Raw genomic sequence first — 6,484 nt, 5'->3', positions numbered from 1 at the left:
ATCAGTTCACTTTAATGTGTGACAGAGACCACGTCAGCTGACGGCACGCCAACACTGGTCACTGGTCAGGAGCTTAACTCAGGAACGGGCTCAGAACTAACCTTAGAAATAAACTTGGAGCCGTTTTCTGCTGCAGGCAGTCACCTTCAGCAGCATTCAGTTTCAGTTTTCAGTTTTATTTGTCATATGCAAGTTAGCACAGGGTCAACATTGCAATGAAATGTGTTTGACAAGCAGCAGTCACTCAGCAGCATGATACAGTAGGAGAAAATATAATAAAATAAAATAAAATAAAATAATAATAAAAAATAGAAAAATAGTAAGGAGCAAAATATTAGAGAGACATGGTAAAAGAGAAAAGATGACTAAATATATATGTATCTATAAATATAAATATATGTACACTAGTGATTAAATAAGAAAATCTTGAAAAGAAATATGACGGGAGGGCAGATGGGATATTGCACAGGAATGAGCAGCAGAAATATAAATATCAATAACAATAAAGTGAAGTGACCAGTACAGATTAAACAGAGTACTCATGAAGCTGCAGGGTAGCTTCTGAGTGCTGTGTTGTGTGTGTTTAAGTGTTGTGGTTGAGGTGTCGTATGGCTTGGTGGTAAAAACTGTTTTTAAGTCTTGTAGTCCGAGCAGACAGGCTCCTGTAACGTCTGCCAGATGGTAACAAGGAGAACAGCTGATGTGCTGGGTGGCTGTGGTCCTTGATGATGCTGTGTGCTTTACGGAGGCATCGCTGGAGATAAATGTCCTGAATGGCAGGAAGCCTCGTACCAGTGATGTGCTCTGCTGCCTTCACGGCTGCTGGCAGAGCAGCTTCCGTACCAAACTGTGATGCAGCTCGTCAGCAAGCTCTCAATTGCACACCTGTAAAAATTTGAGGTGATGTTGGCATTCATGCTAAACTTCCTCAGCCTCCTCAGGAAGTAAAACCGCTGGCAAGCTTTCCTGATAGCAGTGTCTGTGTGAAGGGTCCAGGAGAAGTCCCCAGTGATGTTGACTCCAAGGAATTTGAAGCTGCTGACCCTTTCGACCTTGACACCGTTGATGTGGCTGGGCTGGTGTTCTCTGACTGGTCGTTTCCGGTAGTCCACTATCATCTCTCTAGTTTTGCTGATGTTGAGAGTCAGGTTATTTTCCAGACACCACTTGTACAGTACCATCACCTCCTCTCTATAGGCCGTCTCATCGTTGTCTGTGATGAGGCCTATGATGGTTGTGTCATCCGCAAACTTGATGATGTTGTTGGAGTCGTGTTTAGCAACACAGTCGTGTGTGAACAGGAAATATAGGAGGGGGCTAAGCACACAACCCTGTGGCGTACCTGTGTTTAGGATGAGTGATGAGGACGTGTGCTTACCAACTCTCACCACTTGGGGCCTGTTTGTGAGGAAGTTTAGAATCTATCTGCAGATCGGTGTTCCCAGCCCAAGGTCGACGAGCTTCGTGGCAAGTTTCAAGGGGATGATGGTGTTAAATGCCGAGCTGTAGTCGATGAAGAGCATCCTTGCATATGTGTTCCCTTTCTCCAGGTGAGTGAGGGTGGTGTGCGTTGCCAGGGCGATGGCATCCTCTGTGGCTCTGTTTGTCCGATAGGCAAACTGAAGAGGGTCCAGTGTGTCAGGGAGGGAGGAGCAGATGTGACCTTTGACCAGCCGCTCCAGGCACTTCATGATGACGGATGTCAGTGCAACAGGACGGTAGTCATTCAGACAGGAGACCACTGATTTTTTGGGAACGGGAATGATGGTGGATGCTTTGAGGGACGTGGGGACCACTGACTGCCTCAGGGAGAGGTTGAAGATGTTGGTGAACACCTCTGCCAGCTCGTTTGCACACACTCTGAGTAGTCGGCCTGGGATGCCGTCTGGTCCTGGAGCTTTGTGAGGATTTACCTTTTTAAAGGTCCATCTCACAGCTTCTGTTTTCAGAGTTAAAGTTGCAGCCTCACTGTCCTCCTGAGGGTAGAGGATCTGCTCTCTGTTGTCTGCGTCAAAACGAGCATAGAAGTTGTTAAGCTCGTCTGCAACAGATGCAGTGGGCTGAACACTGACTGTGTTGACCTTCTTGTAGTCAGCATTCACCTGCTCGCAGTGGCTGAACACAAACCCTGCTGCTGTTTTGTTGGTCTCAGAGTTGTAGTTTTAGTTTTTCATCAAAGCTCTTTAAACTCATCACTGTGTGAGTCAAGTGGATCTCCAGCCTTAAACTAACTATCCTAACCTATGAGCAGCTGTCAGTGGTTAAATAAACCAGACGAAACCCGCTGAGCTTGGTTTGTTTGGGTCAGGTTTGGTTGGAGGTCAGCTCATGTGCGAACACAAACAGTCTGACACACCTGAGCCGGGCAGTGGACGCCCATTAAAGACTGTAGGAACATTGCCATGGGGGGCTGTAATTCTTGGAAGTCTGGGAGGAGGAATGACCTTTGACCTTGCAGTAATGTGCACCCCTGCTCCCGTGGAGCCGAGGATTTCTACCTGCTGTTCACAAACTGTAACCGACATGGAAACTGAGTCTAGGGCTGGGCCATATCATACTGTTCACGGTAATAGCGGTGTAATGTTGGGCAACGATAAGAAAATGAAATATCGCGATAGAATATGGGCAAAACGCGCATGCGCAGTGCCTTTGTTTTCATACGCACATGGCGGAAAAAGCATGGCGGCGACGGAGAATGAGAAGGGCGAAAGCGGATCGTTGAATGAAACTGAAGAATTGGTTTGTAAAAATGGTGCAACTTCAGTGGTGTGGAACTGGTTTAGCTTTCGTCCGTCAGATACACAACAAAGCACTATTTTTGGTAGAGCATGCTAGCGGGCCGTCGTTATTACCGTGTTCTTTGGAAAATACGGCACACTTAAAATCAATCCTTTGATTTTTCTGAAAATCGACAGCGCCCCTTATAATCCCGTGTGCCCTATGTATGAATTCTGGTTGTGTTTACTGACCTCGAAACAATTTTATGTCGTACACGGCGCTCAAAAATCTGTCAAATGCTTTAGTACGACTTTGCTACGAACCCGCACCGCTTGATGGATTGTCAGAGCATTACGGCTCTATTTGTGGATATTTTACATGGTTATGCCGAGGATATGTCGGCCAATTTCCACTGGAAATGCCTTTTGGTTAAACTGTCAGCAAGGAATTTGCATTTGCACTGTTAAATTTTTATATGACTTTAATGCACATAAAAAGCAGCTAAAATCTGCTCACGTCATCAGTGTTTTTCACTTTTTAAGATTATGTTCACATGCATTTGTCATTTCAGCCACTAAAGCTTCAACTTTTCCACAAAACCCAAATTTTATTTTTTTTCTCCAGAAATACACGTGCGTCTAATCCTTTCTGTATTGACAGCAACATGTCAGTGATGTCAAGCTGTTTCTATGTTTTTATGCCGAGGATATGTTGGCCAATTTCCACTGGAAATGCCTTTTGGTTAAACTGTCAGCAAGGAATTTGTATTTGCACTGTTACATTTTTATATAACTTTAATGCACATAAAAAAAACAGCTGCTTGTTTAAGTGAAAATACATTGATTTTCTTTTTTTTTTGCACTAATAAAGTTGTGGAGCTGTAAAGTATTTTGTCTAGTGTCAATTATATCATCAGTTATATCGTTATCGCAAATTTTCACTCCAGAAGGTTCACATGTTCAGAGTTGCTTCTAGAAAAGATTTTATATATTAAAAAAAACTTTACTCTCTTCACAGGTATGTGAAAACAAAGTACTTTACATTTCTGTTGTAAGAACATTATACTTGTATTCATGTTACTCTTTATTGTTGCAGAAAAGTCTTGTGTTTACAGGACATCACTTTAGAGATGAAATCCTAGAATTTTACTGCTCAGACGGTTTGTTAGTACAGCAACCTCACAGCAGCCAGGTCATTAAAAATGACCAATGACATGGAGCATTTTTAATGTCAGGAAAAATGCTTTAAAACACTCCAACAGCACAAACACGGTCCCGAGGTCCAGTTCAGGGTGAAGATGGCAGACAGCTAGCAGCTACGTGCCACCTGTCAGTCAAAGAAGCCACTTCCCTAATAATGCAAACTGAAGCCAATTGTGATATTTGTCTCTGACTTCTGATATGAAGATAAACTGTTGGTCTCCTTTGTCTTCAGTATATAAAACTGTGCCACCTGTATATAGTGATACCCTTTTTTTGCTTATTCCTCTCTTTTGCTTTCTCTTTATTCTGTAACTAAAGTTTAACGGCAGTTTTATGAAGAAGGAAATTACTTACAGAGACTAAACAGTTGGTGTATCAGGCTGTAAACATGTTTATTTCTGCTGTAAAATTTTAACATAGGACTGACTCACTTTAGTGAACCATGGTCACTAAAAATGCAAAGATTTATTACATGTGTGTGATGTCATGATTCAGACTCTCAGTGTTTCTATGAATTATAATCAGTAAAGTGAAAACGTGTCCTTGAATACTTGAAAATCTCTGCACCTCTACCTCTGTACCTCCTCTCTTGAGTTTGGAGAGTTTTTAAATTTGAGGAGGTTTGAGGGTGCCGTCACCCTGAAGACAGATTCTCCTTTGTGTCTCTAGACTTGTGTCTCTAGGCTTAGCGCTGAGGTTCAGGTGAGGTCCAGGTGAGTTTCCTGCTGCAGAGCTGGGACATGGCTCACTGAGCGCGCGCTGTGGTTTCTGCACTCTGACTTCATGCTGCAAACAGCTGAGCTCAGCCTCCTACTGCACAAGCCTGCGACTGTTTTCTGCCTGGAAACCGTTTTTTATGGACGGATCGCCCGCCTGTGTTTTTCTCCCCCCTCCTTCCCCCTTTTTTCTCTTTTTTTACTTCACAACCTCACTGAACTTGGAGTTGAAAATGAACTCACATCACCCCGGCCTGCTGCCTCTGTTCCACTTTCATCTCTGCAGCTTCTCTGACATCCAGGATGTGTTTGAGCCGCCACCGCCGACCTGAAGGTGCTGTGAGGCAGCAGGTGAAGCTGAAGGTGCATCTTTGTCTGACTTAGACAGGATGTCATCACTTCCACCACACGTGTCAGAACGATGACGACTGCGGTGATGATAATGATGCGGCTGCTTAAAGGGTTAACCTGCAGCGACAACAAAGGAGGGAGGAAGAGGAGGCAGTGGGTGCTGCCTTTTAGCCCCGCCCTGAAATTCTTTATTGGAGAGGCTGTTTACAACCTCGCCGCATAGGAGTCCCCGGGTTCATCAGCCCTGCGGGGAGGGGGCGAGGAGGAGGGCTCACGAGAGCGAGGAGAGAAATGTTACAGGAAGAAGACAATAAGAGACGATGGTGAGGCCTCCAGAGCCGCCGCTTTGTTTCTTTGTCTCGTTTCTGTGAATTTAACGTGCACATGTCTGAGGCTCCGCGCGCACGTGAGGAAGAGGAGGGAGAAGAAGACGAGATTGTGTAGTTTCAGCTCTGCAGTGAAGAGAAAGTGTTTACATGTCCCTGCTGCAGCATGAAACAGTGAGCACATCACAGCCACGCCACACCAGCTTCACTAAAGAAGAAAAATCTGCTCACGTCGTCAGTGTTTTTCACTTTTTAAGATTATGTTCACATGCATTTGTCATTTCAGCCACTAAAGCTTCAACTTTTCCACAAACCCAAAATTTAAATTTTTTTCTCCAGAAATACACCTGTGTCTAATCCTTTCTGTATTGACAGCAACATGTCAGTAATGTCAAGCTGTTTCTATCATGTCACCAGTAAAATTATTTTTTTGTCTTAGCAGTGTGTCTCATTTCTGACATTAAATCATAAGAAAGCATTTTTAAAATCTATTTCTGTTTTACATGATCACGATTCAAAGAATATGTATGTATATACACAAATTAATTCCTAATAGAAAACATGTGAAAGTAAATGTGCCTGTGTTTGACAGAAAAGACCTCATTAAAAACACTCAAAAATAAGATTCTGAGTTTTCAGTTAAATATAGAATAGTGTAAATGCACCATAACTGTTGTATTTTAGGTAAATGAGTGTGAATAAACAGGTATTTCTTAATGATACTCCATATTTAGAGAGGCTGAGACAGTCAACACGCTCCACACTCAGTGTATTTACTAACGTTTTACCATGATTTTAACCGTAAACGTTTAAAAACATGCCGGTGACGCGGTGTTTCTGGTGTGGCCGTGTGTCTGCAGTGTGTTTTCCTCGGTTTTACCTGCTTTCACCTGTCCTTTTTTGTTCCTTTTTCACTCCATCTGCAGTTTACATGCCTGTCGCGCGCGTCCCCGCGGTCCCGCCTCGCGCCTCCCAACCTTTCCCCCAGTTCGAGCGCGCCGCTGGGTTCACCGGGTTTACTCTGACACCGCTGACTCCGCGGCCACGCCCCCCGACAGCCACGCACCCCGCCGCGGGCCAATCGCGTGACGCTCACGTAGCGATCACGCACCGCCTCGCCCGTGATTGGCCGCGGCCCGCTACACCTTTGACTTTGATTGGCTGCGTGTTA

Source organism: Aulonocara stuartgranti, assembly GCF_965226115.1.
Source record: "Aulonocara stuartgranti genome assembly, chromosome: 15".
NCBI classification, from domain to species: domain Eukaryota; kingdom Metazoa; phylum Chordata; class Actinopteri; order Cichliformes; family Cichlidae; genus Aulonocara; species Aulonocara stuartgranti.
The sequence above is the reverse complement of the archived record's forward strand: the minus strand, read 5'-3'. Positions refer to the sequence as shown.